This window comes from Capra hircus, chromosome 20 (genome assembly GCF_001704415.2).
Source record: "Capra hircus breed San Clemente chromosome 20, ASM170441v1, whole genome shotgun sequence".
NCBI classification, from domain to species: Eukaryota; Metazoa; Chordata; class Mammalia; order Artiodactyla; family Bovidae; genus Capra; species Capra hircus.
In genome coordinates this window covers 45,606,228-45,629,035 of record NC_030827.1, presented here as the reverse complement: position 1 = coordinate 45,629,035, position 22,808 = coordinate 45,606,228, and positions in this window count along the sequence as shown.

Below are 22,808 nucleotides of genomic sequence, written 5' to 3'. Positions count from 1 at the left end.
TTATTTTATTAGGCTACTGGGGTTTTTATTATGTACATCTTGAACAACAAGCTTTTTCAAATATGTGTTTCAAAAATATGTTTGGCTTAGAGCTGATCTTTTATATGACATTTAATTTTTTTCTCTGAATTTTGTCTAGCTTATTATTTTTAAATGTCATTTATGCCTGGCACTTAGTGGCAACCTCAGTTCAGTTCAGTTCAGTCACTCAGTCGTGTCCGACTCTTTGCGACCCCAAGAATCACAGCACGCCAGGCCTCCCTGTCCATCACCAACTCCCGGAGTTCACTCAGACTCACGTCCATCGAGTCAGTGATGCCATCCAGCCAACTCATCTTCTGTCATTCCCTTCTCCTCCTGCCTCCAATCCTTTCAGGCATCAAAGACTTCTCCAATGAGTCAACTCTTCTCATGAGGTGGCCAAAGTACTGGAGTTTCAGCTTTAGCATCATTCCTTCCAAAGAAATCCCAGGGTTGATCTCCTTCAGAATGGACTGGTTGTACATTCTTGCAGTCCAAGGGACTCTCAAAAGGCCTCTCCAACACCATAGTTCAAAAGCATCAATTCTTCGGTGCTCAGCCTTCTTCACAGTCCAACTCTCACATCCATACATGACCACAGGAAAAACCATAGCCTTGACTAGACAGGCCTTAGTCGGCAAAGTAATGTCTCTGCTTTTGAATATGCTATCTAGATTGATCATGACTTTTTTTCAAAGGAGTAAGTGTCTTTTAATTTCATGGCTGCAGTCACCATCTGCACTGATTTTGGAGCCCAAAAATATAAAGTCTGACACTGTTTCCACTGTTTCCCCAACTATTTGCTGTGAAGTCATGGAACCAGATGTCATAATCTTCATTTTCTGAATGTTGAGCTTTAAGCCAACTTTTTAACATAGAGGGGTGGAATGGGTCAGGGAGTGAGGCTCATGAGGGAGCAGAGATATATATAATTTTGACTGATTTGCATTGATGTACTGCAGAGACCACCACCACTTGTAAAGCAGTTATCCTCCAGGTAAATTAATGAATAAATAAAACAAAAATATATAATTTGGAATTAAAAAAAAAACCTTTTGTTCTGCCCAATTTGCAAGTCTATAATTTTTTTAATTATAAATTTAACTGATATGTTTCAATTTAAGATCTATACCAGATTAATTTTTATGTTTTATGTAAGGAAGGATTCAAAGTTCATTTTTGTTATACGTGGCTACTTACCTGTTCTAGCACCATTTTTAAAATGACATTTCTTTCCTCATTGGAGTGCTTGAGCTAAATTAAAGGAGAAAATAAATTATGTCACAAATCAAATGGTCATAGAAGCATGATCTACTTGTGGCTTCTCTATTCCACTCTGTTCTTTTTTCAATCTTTCTGTTGATATCACTCTCTCTAATTTTCTACAGCTTTATATCAGGCTGGAAATCAATAAATGTGACTTTCCCAAATTTGTTATTTTACATGATTACTTTGTAGACTTTTTTTTTTTCATTTTTTTAAGCCAGAAATTAAATCTCCATTTTTTAAAATCTTTTTTAAACTTAAATTTATTTATTTTAATTGGAGGCTAATTACTTTATAATATTGTATTGCTTTTGCCATACATCAATATGAATCCACCACGGGTGTACACGTGTTCCCTATCCTGAACCCCACTTGTATACCTTATATTCATTGTATTTTCACACATATTTCAGAATCAGCTGGTCAATGTCTATCCCAAGAAAATCTGCTGAGAAAAGTATTGAAATTATAATAAACCATACATCAAATTAGAAAACAATGACATAATGCTGATTCTCCCAATACACAAACAAATGTACCTCTGTATTTTTATGGCCTTATTTGTTTTTTATCAGCCATATTTTATAATTGTTAAGTATAGCCATCTTATATATATTTTATTAAATTATTCCTGGCTATTTTTTTTTTTATGTCACAGTAACTTAGTGTTTTAGAATTTCATTTCAAAATAAGTTACTGCTGACATTTGAAATGTTTTTGACTTCTGATTCAACTTTCACTTTCTGACAAAAATAGACTTAGAGTGTCTCAATTTGTCCTCCCACCTGAAACATTTTTTTTTTTTCAATTGGACAATATATGTGAAACAGTAGTCTTCAAGTAACTAGATATCAGGCAATGAAGTATACCAACTCCTGAGACTTGAGACATAAATAAATAAAAGAAGCTAAGTGAGCCGATGATTGCCACTGGCTTGAGAGTTTCAGCCCATAATATTGGAAAAGGGAACACACAAGAACAGTAGACTCCCAGATTTTAGGTGATGGAGTTGAAGTCCTAGATGGATCAAAGAAGGAGCTTATAGAATGTTATTTCATGTTCTATAAAGACTCACTATCTTATTTTTCCAACTTCATCTTACATAACACTCCTCTTGTTTATGGTGCACTTACCATACTATTTTTGATTTTGTTTTCTTTTTTTTTTTTTATTTTCTCACACTGGCATGCTTAGAAAGGCGCAGCTTTTTATTTTTTTATTATTTTTTTATTTTTTTAAGGTGCAGCTTTTTAATTTCCGGTTGTTAATTTTTGAGCCCCAGGTGGCTCAATGGTAAAGAATCCTCCTGCCAGTTCAGGAGACACAAGTTTGATCTTTGAATAGGGAAGATTCCCTAGAGTGGGAAACAACAACTCATTCCAATATTCTTGCCTGGATAATTCCGTGGACAGAGGAACTTGGTGGGCTTATGGGTCATGGGGCCACAAAGAGTTACACGCAACTGAGCATGCATTCACTGAGCAATAATCTTTACTCTGAAGCCACTTCCTCTGGATAATCACATAGCTAACTTACTTATTTCTGTTATGTTGTTGTTCAGCCACCAACTCATGTCTGACTCTTTGCAACCCAATGGACTTCAGCACGTCAGGCTTCTCTGTCCCTCACCATCTCCCAGAGTTCATCCAAGCTCAAGTTCATTGATTTGGTGATGCCATCCAACCGTCTCACCATCTGTCGCCCTCTTCTCCTTTTTCCTTCAATCTTTCCAGCATCAGGGACTTTTCTAATGAGTTGGCTCTTTGCATCAGATGGCCAAAGTATTAGAGTTTCAGCTTCAGCATTGGTCTTTCCAGTGACTATTCAAGGTTGGAAGTATCATTGTCATATCACCCCTTAGATTTTCTTTCATCAAATATGTTTCTTTTGAGAATTCTATTCAAAGAAAAATGTTCCACCCTGCCACCACTTTCCACTGTTTTACCCTGCCTAATTTTCATTGCATTTTTGTCATTGCCTGAAATTATGCTAAATATGTGCTTGTCTTCCTTCCTTTCAGCAACCACTGAAACTCTGTTCCAGGCACCCACAATAGAACCTGACATATAGAAAGCAACCGGTAGGTATTTTTGAATAATAAATAATTTAGTGAAAATTGTAACTCTAACATGAATGTGACCAAAGTATATTTATGTTTATATATTTGTATTTATCCATATGTACATATACACTTATATGTGTATGGGCTTGCTTTCAAAATAATTTGAATATTTACTAAAATTCTGCATTGTATAAAAAGTCCTAGAAAAACAATAACATAACTGAGACAAATTATTAATATTATAAGACATAAAGATGAAATCATTTAAGCCTAGCATGTAGTTTTATTAGCCTAAAAATTGTGCAACATTGAAAAAAATTAACGTACTTTTATGGTATTAAATTTAGATTGCATTTCCAGTATGTAATAATTTTGTTATAATATAGAACATATAAAATATGTAAGTATTTTTGTTAGTATAAATATCCCTTTGTCCTCTTCACTTCAATATTATTTTTGCTTATTCTTTTCCTTTAAGGAGAGAAATGCTAACATTGATTAAGTATCTTTAGGATAAACAAGTATATCTAATTCAATGTACATATGATTAGTGAAGAGAGATATTTCAACAAAAAAACTGATATGGCCCCATGACACATGATATTCTAGGAATTTCTCGAGGTACAATAATTTCTGTGATAGTTGGCCACAGCTAGGCTCCTTATTTGTACTGAGTATACCTCTGCTTACCTAGCAGTATAAAGCAGAACTGTGAGTTTGGGCTTTACCCACCACTGATTTTTATATAATCTGTATTTGTTTCTTTTTTTACATGAGGACAATGGAATACCTGTGAACAGTCTTAGTTCGTGAAGATTGTTGTGTCCAGTGACCAATTGTCAAGTATGTAAATCTTGACAATCACTTTGTTGATCTTTCCAATCAGGTGCAAAACTCAGCTGTTGTCAATATCTTTTAATTGTTTGGCAAAAAGTCGCAAACATCTGCTCATACACAACATGCTTTGGAATTAGTAATTAAAACAAATAATGCTCTTTTTCAGATGCTACATGATTCGCTAGGTTAGATACATCTGTGCTCTATAGCAAAAGGAACATCATTTCACTAGAAATTGATATAGTTTCAAAAAATTACTGTTTCAATTCTTAAATAAAAAATATTTTTGAAAGGTCTCTCTCTCTCTCCCTCTGTTGTAAAGCGTGAAAGTTTGCATGTCAAAAAGTTTTCTAGGAAAACTCTGAAAAGACAACTTGCCAATCATACATGTTGCTTTAGTTTCCTTAACATTATAATTTGTTGTATGGAAGTTGATTATGAAAAAGGAAACACTTTAATTTAGTTAAATATATTTTTCATTAACATATGCTGTCCATAATAAAGAATGTTCTCCAAATTAATTTAGTTTTGCCATAGGATAAAGATAGGCTTTTTAGAAAGTCATGTTGCATTCTTATGTTTTTCAGGAAGAAAATGGGGTGAATGCTGCTTTTACATAAAATCTAGCTTAATAGTAAGAATTGAAATCTTTGGTAATGATGATATTATAAAAACATTTTGCATCAGTTAGTTCAGTCACTCAGTAGTGTCCAATAAAGGTCTAATACTAAGATATTTTGTCCTAATCATGTTCTGATCAAAAGATAATGTTCCAAACAGAGATATAAAAGCATTAACCAGATAACTTCTGTTTAAATACATCTTCTGGGGTTTGATGTGTCCTCTTAAAAAGCATCACTATGAATAAAGCTAGTGGAGGTGATGGAATTCCACTTGAGCTATTGCAAATCCTAAAAGATGATACTGTCAAAGTGCTGGACTCAACATGCCAGCAAATTTGGAAAACTCAGCAGTGGCCACAGGACTGGAAAAGGTCAGTTTTCATTCCAATTCCAAGGAAAGGCAATGCCAAAGAATGCTCAAACTACTGCACAATTGCACTCATCTCACAAGCTAGCAAAGTAATGCTCAAAATTCTCCAAGCCAGGCTTCAGCAATACGTAAACTGTGAACTTCCAGATGTTCAAGCTGGTTTTAAAAAAGGCAGAGGAACCAGAGATCAAATTGCCAACATCTGCTGGATCATGGAAAAAGCAAGAGAATTCCGGAAAAACATCTATTTCTTCTTTATTGACTATGCCAAAGCCTTTGACTGTGTGGATCACAATAAACTGTGGAAAATTTTGAAAGAGATGGGAATACCAGACCTGCCTCCTGAGAAACCTTTATGCAGGTCAGGGAGCAACAGTTAGAACTGGACATGGAACAACAGTCTGTTTCCAAATAGAAAAAGGTGTATATCAAGGCCATATATTGTCACCCTGCTTATTTAACTTATATGCAGAGTACATCATGAGAAACGTTGGACTGGAAGAAACACAAGCTGGAATCAAGATTGCCAGGAGAAGTATCAAGAACCTCAGATATACAGATGACACCACCCTATGGCAAAAAGTGAAGAGGAACTAAAAAGCCTCTTGATGAAAGTGAAAGAGGAGAGTGAAAAAGTTGGCTTAAAGCTCAACATTCAGAAAACGAAGATCATGGCATCCGGTCCCATCACTTCATGGGAAATAGATGGAGAAACAGTGGAAACAGTGTCAGACTTTATTTTTGGGGGCTCCAAAATCACTGAAAATGGTGACTGCAGCCATGAAATTAAAAGACACTTACTCCTTGGAAGAAAAGTTATGACCAACCTTGATAGCATATTCAAAAGCAGAGACATTATTTTGCCAACAAAGGTCCTTCTAGTCAAGGCTATGGTTTTTCCAGTGGTCATGTATGGATGCGAGAATTGGACTGTGAAGAAGGTTGAGTGCCAAATAATTGATACTTTTGAACTATGGTGTTGGAGAAGACTCTTGAGAGTCCCTTGGACTGCAAGAAGATCCAACAAGTCCATTCTAAAGGAGATCAGTCCTGGGTGTTCTTTGGAAGGAATGATGCTGGAGCTGAAATTCCAGTACTTTGGCAACCTCATGTGAAGAGCTGACTGATTGGAAAAGACCCTGATGCTGGGAGGGATTGGCGGCAGGAGGAGAAGGCAGGGATGACAGAGGATGAGATGCCTGGATGGCATCACCGACTCGATGGTCATAAGTTTGAGTGAATTCTGGGAGATGGTAATGGACAGAGAGGCCTAGCATGCTGCGAGTCATGGGGTTGCAGAGTCGGACACGACTGAGCGACTAAACTGAACTGAACTCAGCCAAACCATCCTTGAAGATTCACTACATGTTTTTATCTCAGAATCATTTCTTGTCTTTTACCCCTTTTTCAGTTTCTGCCTCTGAGAATTGAGTTTCAACTTTACTAGACCTATCCTGAGTCAGCTCACTCTTCCTGGTGTCAGGTTACAGTGTATCCAATAGAGCAATTTTAACACCTATATTCCCGGTTATTTATAACCCAAGCATTGGTATGACACTTAGCTGATATTGGGTTTTGGTGTTTGCCTAATGGTAGGGGACAAGGAGAAAGTTAAAATTTTTGACATTATTATTGTTTAGTCTACAAGTTGTGTCCTACTTTTTGCGACCCCATTGACTGCAAAGCTCTGGACTTCCCTATTCTTCACTATCTCACAGAGTTTGCTCAAACTCACGTCCATTGAATCAGTGATGCTATATAATCATCTCATCCTCTGCCCCCTCTTCTCCTTTTGCCTTCAGTCTTTCCCAGCATCAGGGTCTTTTCCAGTGAGCTGGTTCTTCCCATCAGGTGGCCAAGTATTGAAGCTTCAGTTCAGCGTTAGTCCTTTTATGAATAGTTAGGACTGATTTCCTTTAGAATTGACTATTATGATCTTCTTGCACTCCAAGCGACTCTTAGGCACCAGAGTTTGAAAGCACCAATTCTTCAGCACTCAGCCTTCTTCATGGTCCAATTCTCGCATCCTTATAAAATAGTTTAAAAATGCAAACAAAACTGAGGATGCCATATTTAAGCTAAAAGGTACTTGTATTTGTGAGAAATATGGATTGAGTCACAATTCTGTAATTATCAACATACTGTGGATTGAGATATCCTGACTGAAGTCTTGCCTTTTTACTTCAAACAATTAGTTTTACTATGAATGATTTTCTTTAGCATCTGAGTCATACTTTCATCATCTGTATAATGCATTAAAATCTATTATGTCCACAGAAAAGGGGTTATTATGAGAATTTGTTGAATAAACAAAGACAACTGATGAAAAACTATACATATTAGACTTACCAAATCAATATTTGTTATAAGAAAAGAAGAATCATTTTTCAGTCCCTCAGTCATGTCTGACTCTTTGCAACCCCATGGACTGCAGCACACCAGTCTTTCCAGTCCTTCACTATCTCCCTTAGTTTGTTCAAACTTATGCCCATTGGGTTGATGGTGCCATCCATCCATCTTATCCTCTGATGCCCCTTCTTCTCTTACCCTCAGGCTTTCCCAGCGTCAGGGTTTTTTCCAATGAGTCAACTGTTCACATCAGGTGGTCGAAGTATTGGAGCTTCAGCTTTAGTGTCAGTCCTTCCAATGAGTATTTCCAATGAGTATTAAGGCATGATTTCCTTCAGGATTGACTGGTTTGATCTTCTAGCTGTCCAGATCAGTTCAGTTCAGTTCAGTCGCTCAGTCGTGTCCGACTCTTTGCAAGCACATGAATTGCAGCACACCAGGCCTCCCTGTCCATCACCAACTCCCGGAGTTCACTCAAACTCAAGGGACTCGTAAATATCATCCCCAGCACCACAGTTCAAAAGCACCATTTCTTCAAAGCTTAGCATTCTTTATGGTCCAGTCTCACATCTGTACATGACTATTGGAAAAACCACAGCTTTGACTATATGGACCTTTGTAGGCAAAGTGATATCTCTGCTTTTTAACATGCTGTCCAAGTTTGTCATGACTTTTCTTCCAAGGGGTATATATCTTTGAATTTCATGGTTGTTGTCACTGTCTGCAGTGATACTGGAGCCCAAGCAGAAGAGTACCCACTGAAATCTATTGCTGCAAAGGAATGCAGAAGAATTAGGCACTAGGATTTAAGAGGGGATCCCACATTTTGTTTGGAAAAGGAAATGGCAATCCATTCCAGCACTCTTGCCTGGAAAATCCCATGGACGGAGGAGCCTGATAGGCTACAGTCCATGGGATCGCAAAGAGTCGGACACGACTGAGCAACTTCACTTTCTTTCACTTTCCCACATTTTGTTAAGGGGGAAAAAAAGCAATATATTATTCGAACCAAAAAGTTTCATAGTCTATATTTCTTCACATATATGTGTATACTTGTACATATATATGCATATTCATAGGTCTTCCCTGGTGGCTCAGATGGTAAAGAATCCACCTGTATGTGGGAAAACTGGTTTTGATCCCTGGGGTGGGAAAATTTGCTGGAAAAGGGAATGGCAATCTATTCCAGTGTCCTTGTCTGGAGAATCCCATGGACAGAGGGCTACAGCCATTGGAGTCAGAGAGTCAGATACAACTGAGCAACTAAGCACAATACATGCATATTCAAACCACATATAATCAAAAGAAATAGTGTTAAATTTTTATTGTTTTTAAAGATTTTGAAACCAAAGCTAAATTTATAATTTAGTAATTTTTTATTACAAGCATAAAATTAACTCTACTCATTTAATAATGCATTTTATTGGTTAAGGAACAGAGAAAAAATGTTTCAATTAGCCGCAACAAATAAACCTAAATTGCTTGACTTAAAACTCTTTGATGCTAGCTTTTATGGTATCCAAATTTCAATCAAATGATTTAGTATGTCTGTTCCTAGCTATGTTCTTTGCCAAGTCATTATTTTACTCCAAAATAAATCCATGCCTGCTTGTTTCTTCTTTGAAATGATTGAGTTATTATGGCATCTACCATATTTTTGATAACATTATATTCTGTTGGTAGAACAACTTATATTAAATTCGAAGATATATCATCATAGTAGGCAATGTGATTCAAGGCCTTTCTAAAGCAGGAGATATAGTTCAGTTTTAGAAAAATGCCAAGGAACCTCATATAAAATATTTGGTAGTATAGAATAGCAGGTAGAATATAACTTGAAATAGATTTATAATGTCTTTAGATTGAATTGAATACCTTTGCAAAATTAGGAGAAATATACACCTACCTGGGGGAAAGGCTCATGTTGTTTTTGTTAAGTCACTCAGTGGTGTTAGACTCTGTGATCACGGACTGCAGTACACCAGGCTTTCCTGTCCTTCACCATCACCCGGAGTTTGCTCAAACTCATGTCCATTGAGTTGATGATGCCATCCAGCCATCTCAATGTCTGCTGACCGCTTTTTCTCCTGCCCTCAATCTTTCCCAACATCAGGATATTTTCCAGTGAGTCAGCTCTTCATATCAGGTGGCCAAAGTATTAGAGCTTCACCTTCCCCCTCAGTCCTTCCAATGAGTAATCAGGATTAATTTCCTTCAGGATTGACTGATTTGATCTTGCAGTCCAAGAGACTCTCAAAAATCTTTTCCAGCACCACAGTTCAAAAGCACCAGTTCTTCAGAGCTCAGCCTTCTGTATGGTCCAACTGTCACATCCATACATGACAACTGGAAGAACTATAGCTTTGACTATGTGGACCTTTGTGAGTAGAATGATGTCTCTGCTTTTTAATACACTGCCTAGGTTCACATAGTTTAATATTAAGAATAAATCCTTACATGGTTTATCATCTATGCCAAAGACATAAAATGAATTTTAAGTTTTGGTTCCACATCTTTTCTTCACAGAATTCATGATTGACTCCATGGGTTGTTATAGAATTGTGATACAAATTGTGATATAAAATGGAAAATCCTGCCAATTAAAGGCCAAAAATCTGATGCTAACTCTAAGGTATCGAAAGAATATACTGGTTTTCCAGCAGGTTGGAGTCTGTTTACTGGAGTTTGTATGTGTAATATACAAACGGAGAAAAAAAAAAGTCCCCTCAAATTTTAAAACAGAAAAATTGCACAGCTATTTAATGATTCTGTTTCTATAAACCAAAAAGATATACTTGATCTTTTATTTGAGTTACTTCAACTCATTTTACTAACAAAGAATTATTCTTCATAAATTTAAGGAGAATGACAGAGAACAGGATTATTGACTACTGAAAATTTAATGTTTTCTCTATCTGCCTGAAGATTCTTTTAATTAATTCAATGATTTTGGGGGTAAGGTTTGCTATAAGTCTAAGGGAATCAACATTTAAAGATAACTTTACTCCTTTTGTAACTCACACATCTTTGGCCTAAATCTCAGACTCTCTTCCAACTTAAATTTTATGTATCTTACAATTATAATGTAAGCTACTTTTCCTACCAGATTTTATTTACATGCCACTAGTGCCCTTTAAGTCACTTCCATCATAGTATTTTCTGGCTTCTTCCACTGCAAAATGACTACTTTTCCCTTTGCAATTAATAGGCATTTTGAAAGAAACAGGTTGAGATGTTGCAGTGATTTTGTCTCTTCGAGTTCTTGTCTTGCAACAATTACAACAGCGGTATTCTAATGATGGTGTTCTATTTTTCCTCATTTCTTTCAAAATAAATGGATGGGATTCTTCAATAAGAGAGAGTTGTCCCTTCTCCTCTATCTATTTATTCATCTATTAATAGCAGTATAATTATATATATATTCATCTGATGGGTTATAATTAGTGTTGCTGCTACTTATTTTGCTGTTCAAATTATCTGACCACTGGGGGCTCTAAGTTTATTCTTTTGCACTTATGACATATCTTATTTTGTTATGAATGCTTCCTTTGTTTCTGCTCTCATAGAATTCTCCAGACTCATCTTTTAGTCTCCTGGACTGGAATTAATTCCTTCCCCAAAGACTGCTATGAACAATGTTTCTATGATCTCTGCATTTAGTAAGCACACCAAGATGTATGTAAACACATGACTTTTTGCTTTCTGTTTTTCCTCTTCCTATGACAGAATATGTAAGTCTTCTGTATTGAAGATTTATGAAATTCATTAGCACAGGGATTTTTTTCCCCCTGTCCTATTTATCTCCTTTTTCTCTCTCTGTAACTTCTATTGGATTGAATCAATTATCCCTGTGCATTACTTTTTCACATTTTAAAGTCTATTTGACTTTCTGTAATAAATTTTGGGGCTTCTCTGGTAGCTTAATTGCCACTCAGGATTTTTTGCTTCAAAAAGTTGTATTCTTTAGTTTTTTTTTTTTAAAATTGGCCAGTCTTATTGATAACAGCTTAATTTTGGTTTTGCATGAGATGTTATTTAAGTTACTTTGAGGGTATTAATTTTATTCACATAAAATTCTGCTATTTTCCCAGCATTCTTTGTTCTTTCCTTGAAAGTATTTTTTTTTCCCTTTCATACTATTGACTTCCCCCAAATATCAAGCAATTTTATCTCTGCCTGCATGTGTGCTAAGTTACTTCAGTCTTGTCTGACTCTTTGCTACCCTAGGACTGTAGCTCACCAGGATCCTCTGGCCATGGGCTTCTCCAGGCAAGAACACTGGAGTGGGTTGCTGTTCCCTCCTCCAGGGGATCCTCCTTACCCAGGGATTGAACTTAGGTCTCTTATGTCTCCTGCATTGGCAGGTGGGTTCTTTACTACTAGTGCCACCTGGGAAACTTCAATTTTATCTGTAATTGTTTGCTAATATTTACAAATATGGGTTTCTTCTGAGACATATGCTTTGCTTACATTTATTTCTGCAGGATAAGTAATAATTTTTGCTCCTCTGGCAATAATTAAAGGAGCTCTGATTATAGTGTGTTGGTGGTGTACATCATAGGCTGCCTTTAAGAGAATGCAGAAAAAGCCATTTCCTATGGGCACGGTATCCAGGTTTTTTGCTAGGTTTCCAGTACTCTTGCCTGGAAGAAATCCCACGGGTTGAGGATCCTGGTAGGCTACAGTCCATGAGGTCTCAAAGAGTCGGACACGACTGAGCGACTTCACTTCACTTTACTTCAAGATCTACCCTGGGTGTTTTCAGACACATTATTTCTCTAATTTAGATTGCTGTGCATATAGTTTTAAGGACGACTGTTTCATAACCTTTAAACATTTACCCTGTCAGGAACATCAGGGCCACTTCTAAAAATAAATAACAATAAGAAAACAAAATAAACAGAAGAAATAAAAATAACAAAAACTTCTGATTCCTTACCTCTCATCTTTTCAGTATTCTGTGAAGATGGAAAGACTCATTCTTTTTCTTTTTGTTTTTTTGAGGTTGGGCAGTGAGTGGACAGGGGAAAGAGAAACTGCTTCTTGTTTGTTTGTTTGTTTTTGCTTGTTCAGTATAGCAGTTTTCTGTTTTTATTGAATTTAGCTATTTCTGTAATCATCATATGCATTATATTCCAAGAAATACCTGCTTGTGTACTTAGAATGCATGCTTAATGATTTTTCAAAACTGGACTTTGTGCTGAATTTTTTAAAAAAATTATGTACTTTTTTGGTTGCATTGGGTCTTAGCAGCAGCATACAAGATCCTCTTTGTGGCACCCGGGATCCATAGTGCAAGGGCTTGGTGGTTGCCTCATAGGCTTAGTTCCCCCTCAGCATGTAGCATCCTAGTTCCCCTACTAGATTTGGAAGCTGTGTCCTCTGTATCAGAAGGCAGACTCTCAACCACTGTACCACCAAGGAAATCCCTGTGCTGATTTTTTAAAATATTTACATGATTTCATTAGATTCTGGCAGGAGGTGTGATAACCATCCATGTTTATTTAACTGTTTTTGAACTAAGAATGACCACTGAATTTTAAAGGAAATTAGAATCAGAAGAAAAAAGAAAAAAAAAAAAAGACAGTTTTCCATGAACATAAAGGAAATTACTATATATATATTTTTAGAAATTGTCTGAATATAGTGTTTTCTCAATGACTTATGTTTTATTTTGTTTAAAGGAAAAATGGCTACTTTTCACTGCTTAGGATTTCTGATTTTATTGTTTGCATGAACAAGTAGGGAAATAATGGGTTTTAGTTTAATTTCTTAGGAATTTGCTTGATAATGTACTCTGAATACTAAAAAGGAAAGCAAAAAGAAACAAACAAAACAGCCCATGAGGCATAGTTAACTTACAGATATGCTTGTTTTGCTCATAAAAATGTTTATTTCTATATTTTAAAATTTGAAGATTTTATTTTCTTTCTAATTTTCCAACTTTTTAAAAGAAATAAACTCAACAGATCTGGCAGCAGTGGGTGAAATTCAATTACCATATCAAAAAATTAGCTGGAGATAACAAATATGCTTCTAAATGGTGTCTGCTTTCCAATTTGCCACAGACTTTTGTAGCGCCTGTTGAAGGTCCAACAATATGTATTTATACAGCAATCATTTCTATTCTTTACATTGCATATGTGATTTTATTAGGGATTTGCTTTGTAACACTTTCTATAATGGAACAAGATGAAGGAAGTAACTGAATTGCCATCAATATTTATGGGTTTTCCAGGTGGTGCCAGACATAGGAAACTTGGGTTCAGTCCAGGGACTGGGAAGAACCCCTGGAAGAAAGCAAGAAAATCTAATATTCCCAAATCTAGTATTCTTGCCTGGAGAATCCCATGGACAGAAGAGTGTGGGAGGCTACAGTCCATGAGGTCACAAATAATTGGACACAACTGAAGCTACTAACGGAGAAGGGAATGGCACCCCACTCCAGTACATTTGCCTGGAAAATCCCATGGATGGAGGAGCCTGGTAGGCTGCAGTCCATGGAGTCACTAGAAGTCGGAAACGACTGAGCAACTTCACTTTCACTTTTCACTTTCATGCATTGGAGAAGGAAATGTCAACCCACTCCAGTGTTCTTGCCTGGAGAATCCCAGGGATGGGGGAGCCTTGTAGGAGGCCGTCTATGGGGTCACACAGAGTTGCACACAACTGAAGCGACTTAGCAACAGCAGAAGCTACTTAACACACACACACACACACACACACACACATGCATATATATATATGCCTTTTTTTGTTATGGGAAAGAGAGAAAAGAGAACAAGACCTATAAGTAGAGGAGGTACAAATATTCCCTGCTTTTCAAAAAGTTCTGGTTATGCTGCCTTTTTTTTTTGGCCATGCCACACGTCAAACAGTATCTCAGCTCCCAGACAAGGGCTGGAACCAACGTTCCCTGCAGTGCAAGCACCGAGTCCTAACCATTGGGCGGCCAGGGAATTCCCAGTGCCATTTTGCTTTTGAAGAGACTTGCATTAGTACCTGTTTTCCCTAATGGGAAAAAAAAAAAAAAAAAAAACTGACGATGACTTTAATTTATATGAAAAAAGTCAAAAAAGCAAATGTTGAATTCAATGTTTGCTTTGAAGAAAGAGATTATAGAGGTAGCATGCACCCTTAGCAGTGACAATAGAGCCTACAAGCTCCTTCCCCTGAACCACACTCATCATCTCAGCCTCCAGAGGTCATAGCTTTGAACTGTCTGTGATCATCCTGCTTTCTTAACTTAGCTCTTGTGTTCTTTAGCAACATGTTTCCTAAAGTAGTTGCTTCTTCACTTTTGGCCAGTTCTATCTTATGAAAGGTTTCATAGGAAGGCTCTACTTTCTGATGGGGGGGAAACCTGTACTTTGTTTCCGAGCATTAGTGTTAATTTACATTACATTCGAACATTGCTAGATACACCAGCAATAAAATTAGCAAAGTTACATTGTTTTCTGCCTGCTATTTTTTAGTATTACTGAAAATTACTTTTCTTGCATCATAGACTGCCAATTAGTAACCACCAGACGGTAGCCAACTTCTTAGTTTTCAATTTTTACTAGAAATAATTCTCATATACTGCTGCTCCTTTAACAAGCACCTTTACCATGCGAGAGGCATATAAAAGTAATTAAATTTAATAGTCTCATTGCTTTTAAGCAAAGCCATATGGCATACTTAGATTGCAAATTCTAATTGAAGTCAATGAGATTTTATGTAGAAAATACTTTTGAAAATGTAGCTATGTAATCAAATATATATACAAGGCACCATTTTTATCTTGGCAGCAGCATCACTCAATACATTTTGCTCATCCTTTTTCATGCACATTCAAGAGCATTATAGGTGAATCCTCTCACTATGAAAAAAAAAGAAAACTTTAAAATTAATAACAATAATTTCTTGTGCAAGTCTAATGCATCTTTTTCATTACTCTTCTATCTCAATTTTAATGTTGCAATAATCCCTGGAACAATGTGTTGGATTTCAAGAGCAGTATGTAACCAAGATGTGGCCCAATCCATTCACACTTATTTGTCCTGTTATACACTTTGAAATAAAAGCTCCATTAAAAAAGCTGTAAATGTAATGCAAAAAACAAACAAACAAAGAAACAAACAAAAAAACAGAAATAGCCATAGCCTTATTGGTTTTCCTTTTTAGAATAAATGTTCATAGAGTTTTATGTTCCCAATGCAGATAAAATAGAAAGAGAGACAGTAATTCACCAAGAAATGTAAATTAGTGGGACTACAGAAGGAGGAAAATAATTCATCCTACCAACCTCTGGACTCTGGTCATTCACATATTCGATTTGGAAAACTCTGGGGTTGGGTAATGTTTTAGGCCTGCCTCTGGTGAAGGATAATTGTTGCAAAGCCAGGATATGTTTCAAGGTGGAAGAGGAAGTGAGGAAAAGAAGAGAAAAGTAGTATTTACTCACTGAAACCTCACAAAACATATGGGTATTCATAAATCACTAAGCATTCCTTGTAGGACTGTAATCAGACACCATTACTATTGAGTTCTGTACTATGCTAAAAGACATATTAATCATATTAATAATAGTTAATGATAAGCTGCCAAAGATGAGGGAAGCAACTGCAGTGACCTAGAAGGACTGTTTCCCCAATTTTACTGGCTAGATAGCTGAATTGACAATCATGTGTGCTGAATGCCTTTGCCAAAGAGAATCTGAAGCAAATCAATTCTTCATTATTTATAAATGATAAGTTACTTCCAAAAATAAGTGATATTGCATTTGCTAAGATGAAAATTTGTATTCATTTCTCATCAAAATGTTATTGTATTAGAAAAGAAATATCTAAAATTATAAAACACTGTATTTTAACAGCAGTAAAACTGATTTCCCAAATACATTTGACAATTAATGTCTAGGAAGCTATTGTGCTACATGCATGCATATACACACATAAAATACATTGGTTATTTAGATACATAATTTAGTATATTTTATATACTGTTACATAAAAACATGATAATTGTTGCAAAAAATTTCAGATATTTCAAAAGTGCTAAGTGGTTACATAATATTCCATCAAGTGGATGTTGACTGATTCATTGACTATTCCATTTACTCTGTTTGTGCCTTTATATGTGTCTAAAAGTTTTAATTTTATAATATTTTTAGATTTACAGCAAAATTGCAAAGCTAATAGAGTTTCCATATATCTCGCACTCAGTTTCTTCTATTGTTAACAACTTATATTGGGTGAATATAAACATTTGTCACAACTAACAAAAAAAATACTGATACATTATTATTATTAACAGTTTCATTTATATTTTATTTGCATTTCTAAATTTTCTTAACATCTTCTTTTCTGTTCTATGGTGATACCATATACCATATTACATTTAATTCAGTTCAGTTCAGTTCAGTTGCTCAGTCATGTCCGACTCTTTGTGACCCATGATCTGCAGCACACCAGGCCTCCCTGTCCATCACCAACTCCTAGAGTCCACCCAAACTCATGTCCATCGAGTCGATGATGCCATCCAACCATCTCATCCTCTGTCATCCCCTTCTTCTCCTGCCCTCAATCCCTCCCAGTATCAGGGTCTTTTCCAATGAGTCAGCTCTTCGCATGAGGTGGCCAAAGCATTGGAGTTTCAGCTTCAGCTTCACTCCTTCCAATGAACACCCAGGACCGATCTCCTTTAGGATGGACTGGCTGGATCTCCTTGCAGTCCAAGGGACTCTCAAGAGGCTTCTCCAACACCACAGTTCAAAAACATCACTTCTTCGGCTCTCAGCTTTCTTCACAGTCCAACTCTCACATCCATACATGACCACTGGAAAAACCATAGACTTGACTGTCTCTAATTTTTTATTTATTTTTTTTTTATTGAAGGATAATTGCTTTACAGAATTTCAGTTTTCTGTCAAACCTCAATATGAATCAGCCATAGGTAAACATATGTTCCCTCCCTTTTGAACCTCCTCCCATCGCCCTCCTCATCCCACCCTTCTAGATTGATACAGAGCCCCTGTTTGAGTTTCCTGAGCCACACAGCAAATTTCCATTGGCTATCTATTTTACATATGGTAATGCAAGTTTCCGTGTTACTCTTTCCATACATTTCACCCTCTCCTCCCCTCTCCCCATGTCCATAAGTCTATTCTCTATGTCTGTTTCTCCATTGCTGCCCTGTAAATGAATTCTTCAGTACCATTTTTCTAGATTCCATATATGTGCCTTAGAATACTATATTTATCTTTCTTTTTCTGACTCATTTCACTCTGTATAATAGGTTCTAGGTTCTAGTTTCATCCACCTCATCAGAACTGACTCAAAAGTGTTCCTTTTCATGGCTGAGTAATATTCCACTGTGCATATTAACCACAACTTCTTTATTCATTCATCTGTCAATGAACATCTAGGTTGCTTCTGTGTTCTAGCTATTGTAAATAGTGCTACAATGAACAATGGCATACATGTGTCTTTTTCAATTTTGGTTTCCTCAGGGAAACCAAATATGCCTAGGAGTGGGATTGCTGGGTCATATGGTGGCTTTAATCCTAGTTTTTACAGAAAACTCCATACCGTCTTCCATAGTGGCTGTATCAATTTACATTCCCACCAACATTGCAAGACTGTTCCCTTTTCTCCACACCCTCTCCAGCATTTATTGTTTGTAGACTTTTTAATGATGTCCATTCTGACTGGTGTGAGCTGATATCTCATTGTAGTTTTGATTTGCATTTCAAAATAATGAGTGATGTTGAGCATCTTTTCTTGTATTTGTTAGCCATCTGTATGTCTTTGGAAAAATGTTTGTTTAGGTCTTTTCCTCACTTTTTTTATTTGGTTGTTTCTTTTTCTGGCATTAAGTCGCATGAGCTGATTGTATATCTTGGAAATTAATCCTTTGTCAGTTGTTTCATTTGCTATTATTTTCTCCCATTCTGAGGGTTGTCTTTTCATTTTGCTTATAGTTTCCTTTGCCGTGCAAAAGCTTTTAAGTTTAATCAGGTCCCACTTGTTTGCTTTTGTTTTTATTTCTATTACTCTAGGAGGTGGGTCATAGAGGATCTTGCTTTGATTTATGTCATCAAGTGTTCTGCCTATGTTTTCCTCTAAGAGTTTTATAAAGTCTGGTCTTGGATTTAGGTCTTTAATCCATTTTGAGTTTGTCTTTGTGTGTGGTGTTAAGAAGTGTTCTAATTTCATTCTTTTACATGTAACTGTCCAGTTTTCCCAGCACCATTTATTAAAGAGGCTGTCTTTGCCGCATTGTATATTCTTGCCTCCTTTGTCAAAAATAAGGTACCCATAGGTTCATGGGTTTATTTCTGGGCTTTCTATCTTTTTTCATTGATCTATATTTCTGTTTTTCTGCCAGTACCATACTGCCTTGATGACTGTAACTTTGTAGCATAATCTGAAGTCAGGAAGATTGATTCCTCCAGCTCCATTGTTTTTCTCAAGAATACTTTGGCTATTCGGGGTCTTTTGTGCTTCCATATGAATTGTGAAATTTTTTGCTCTAGCTCTGTGAACAATGCAATTGGTAATTTGATAGGGATTGTATTGAATCTGCAGATTGCATTTGGTAGTATGGTCATTTTCACAATATTGATTCTTCCTACCCAGGAACATGGAATATCTCTCCATCTGTTTATGTCATCTTTGATTTCTTTCATCAGTGTCTTATAATTTTCTGTGTACAGTTCCTTTGTCTCCTTAGATAAGTTTATTCCTAGATATTTAATTCTTTTTGCTGCAATGGTGAATGGGATTGATTCCTTAATTTTTCTTTCTGATTTTTCATTGATAGTGTATACAAATGCAAGTGATTCCTGTGTATTGATTTTGTATCCTGCAAATTTGCTCAATTCACTGATTAGCTCTAGTAATTTTCTGATACTCTCTTTAGGGTTTTCTGTGTATCATGTCATCTGCAAACAGTGAGATTTTTACTTCTTTTTCCAGTCTGGATTCCTTTTATTTCTTTTCCTTCTATGATTGTAGTAGCTAGGACTTCCAGAACTATGTTGAATAATAGTGGTGAAAGTGGAAACCCCTGTCTTGTTTTTGATCTTAGGGGGAATATTTTCAGTTTTTCACCATTGAGAATAATGCTTGCTGTAGGCTTATCATATATGACTTTTACTGTGTTGAGGTAGATTCTTTCTATACCCATTTTTGGGAAGAGTTTTAATCATAAATATGTGCTGAATTTTTCAAAGGCTTTTTCTGCATATATTGTGATTATCATATGGATTTTATTTTTCAGTTTTTTAATATGGTGTATCGCATTGCTTGATATGTTTATAATGAAGAATCCTTGGATTCCTGGAATAAATCCAACTTGATCATGGCATATGAGCTTTTTGATATGTTGCTGAATTCTGTTTGTAAAATTTCGTTGAATATTTTGCATCTATGTTCATCAGTGATACTGACTGCAGTTTTCTTTTTTTGTGTTGTCTTTGTTTGTTTTGGGTGATGGTGGCCTCATAGAATGAGTTTGGAAGTGTTCCTTTCTCTGTAATTTTCTGAAACAATTTTAGAAGGATAGGCATTAGCTTGTCTCTAATGTTTGATAGAATTCTCCTGTAAAGCCATCTGGTCCTGGGCTTTTATTTTTTGGGGGAGATATTTGATCACAGCTTCAATTTCAGTGCTTGTAATTGGGTTGTTCATAATTTCTATTTCTTCCTGATTCAGTCTTAGAAAATTGAGTTTTTCTAAGAATCTATTTCTTCCAGGTTATCCATTCTATTGCCATATAGTTGTTCATAATAGTCTCTTACAATCCTTTGTACTTCTGCATTGTCTGTTGTAACTTCTCTTTCATTTCTAATTTTGTTGATGTGATTCTTTTCTCTTTTGTTCTTGATGGATCTGGCTAAAGGTTTGTTAATTTTGTTTATCCTCTCAAAGAACCAGCTTTTAGTTTCATTAATCTTTATTATTGTTTCTTTCATTTCTTTTTCATTTATTTCTGCTCAGATCTTTATGATTTCTTTCCTTCTACTACTTTTTTTCCTTCTTCTTTTTCTAGTTGTTTTAGCTATAAAGTTTTTTTGTCTATTTCGTGTTTTTCTTTCTTTTTTTTTCTTAAGGTAGGATTGTATTGCTATAAACTTAACTCTTAGAAATACTTTTGCTGTATCCCATAGGTTTTGGGTTGTTGTGTTTCCATTGGACTCTAGAAAAATTTTTTTTTCCCCTTTTGATTTCTTCAGTAACCTGTTGATTATTTAGAAATGTGTTGTTTAATCTCCATGTGTTTGTGTTTCTTACAGTCTTTTTTTCCTTGTAATTGTTATCTAGTCTCATAGATTTGTGGTCAGAGAAGATGCTTGATATGACTTCAATTTTCCTAAATTTACTGAAGTTTGATTTGTGATCTAAGATGTGGTTTATCCTGGAGAATGTTCCATGTGCACTTGAGAAGAAGGTGTATTCTTCTGCATTTGGATGGAATGTCCTGAAGATATTGATGAGATCCATCTCATCTAAAGTATCATTTAAGACTTGTCTTTCCTTATTAATTATCTGTTTTGATGACTGTCCATTGGTGTGAGTGGGTTGTTAAAATCTCCTACTATTATTGCATTACTGTCAATTTCTCCTTTTATGCCTGTTAGTGTTTGTCTTATGCATTGAAGTGCTCCTATGTTGGGTGCATAGTTATTTACAATCATTAAGTCTTCCTCTTGGATCAATCCCTTGATTATTATGTAGTGTCCTTCCTTATCTCTTGTAATCTTCTTTATTTTAAGGTCTATTTTGTTTGATATGAGGATTGCTACTCCAGCTTTCCTTTGCTTCCCATTTGCTTGGAATATATTTTTCCATCTTCTCACTTTCAGTCTATATGTGTCTTTAGGTCTGAAGTGGGTTTCTTGTATATATGGGTGTATATATATATATATATATATATATATATATATATATATATATGGGTACAGTATATATATGGGTCTTGTTTTTGTATCCATTCAGCCAGTCAGTGTCTTTTGGTTGGAGCATTTAATCTATTTATGTTTACACTAATTATTGATATATATGTTCCTATTGCCATTTTCTTAATTGTTTGGGATTGATTTTTTAGATCTTTTTTCTTCTCTTGTATTTCTTGATTATATATGTTCCTTTACCATTTGTTGTAAAGCTGCTTTTGTGGTACTTAATTCTCTTAACTTTTCCTTGTCTGAAAAGCTTTTTTATTTTTCATCAGTTTTGAATGAGATCCTTTCCAGGTATAGTACTCTTGGTTGCAGATTTTTCCCTTTCAGTACTTTAAATATATCCTGCTACTCCCTTCTGGCCTGCAGAGTTTCTGCTGAAAGATCAGCTGTTAATAATATGGAGTTTCCCTTGTATGCTTCTTATTGCTTCTCCCTTACTGCTTGTAATATTCTTTCATTGTGTTTAGTCTTTGTTAGTTGAATTAGTATGTGTCTTGGCATGTTTCTTCTTGGGTTTATCCTGTATGGGATTCTTTGTGCCTCTTGGACATGATTGACTATTTTCTTTTCCATATTGGGGAAGTTTTCAACTATAATCTCTTCAAAAATTTTCTCATACCCTTTCTTCTTATTCTGGGACCCCTATAATTCGAATGTTGGTGAATTTTATATTGTCCCAGCGGTCTCTGGGACTATCCTCAGTTCATTTCATTCGTTTTACTTTATTCTGCTCTTCAGAAGTTATTTCCATCATTTTGTCTTCCCGTTCACTGATTCATTCTTCTGCTTCAGATATTCTGCTATTGATTCCTTCTAGAGTATTTTTAATTTCAGCAATTGTGTTGTATGTCTCAGTATGTTTATTCTTTCATTCTTCTAGATTTTTATTAATTGATTCCTACATGTTCTCCCTTTTTTTTTCAAGATTTTTGATCATTTTAATAAAATTATTCTAAATTCTTTCTCAGGTAGTTTGCCTATTTCCTCATTTATTTAGACTTGTGTGTTTTTAGTTTGTTCCTTCATTTGTGTAGTACTTCTCTGCCTTTTCATTATTATTATTATTTTTTTTAACTTATTGTGCTTAAGGACTCCTTTTCTAAGGCTTCAAGGTTGAATTCTTTCTTCCTTTTGGTTTCTGCCTTTCTAAGTTTGGTCCTTAGAAACAACACACTGGTTCCAAATAGGAAAAGGAGTACATCAAGGCTGTATATTGTCAGCCTGCTTATTTAACTTATATGCAGAGTGCATCATGAGAAATGCTGGGCTGGAAGAAACAAGCTGAAATCAAGATTGCCAGGAGAAATATCAATAACCTCAGATATGCAGATG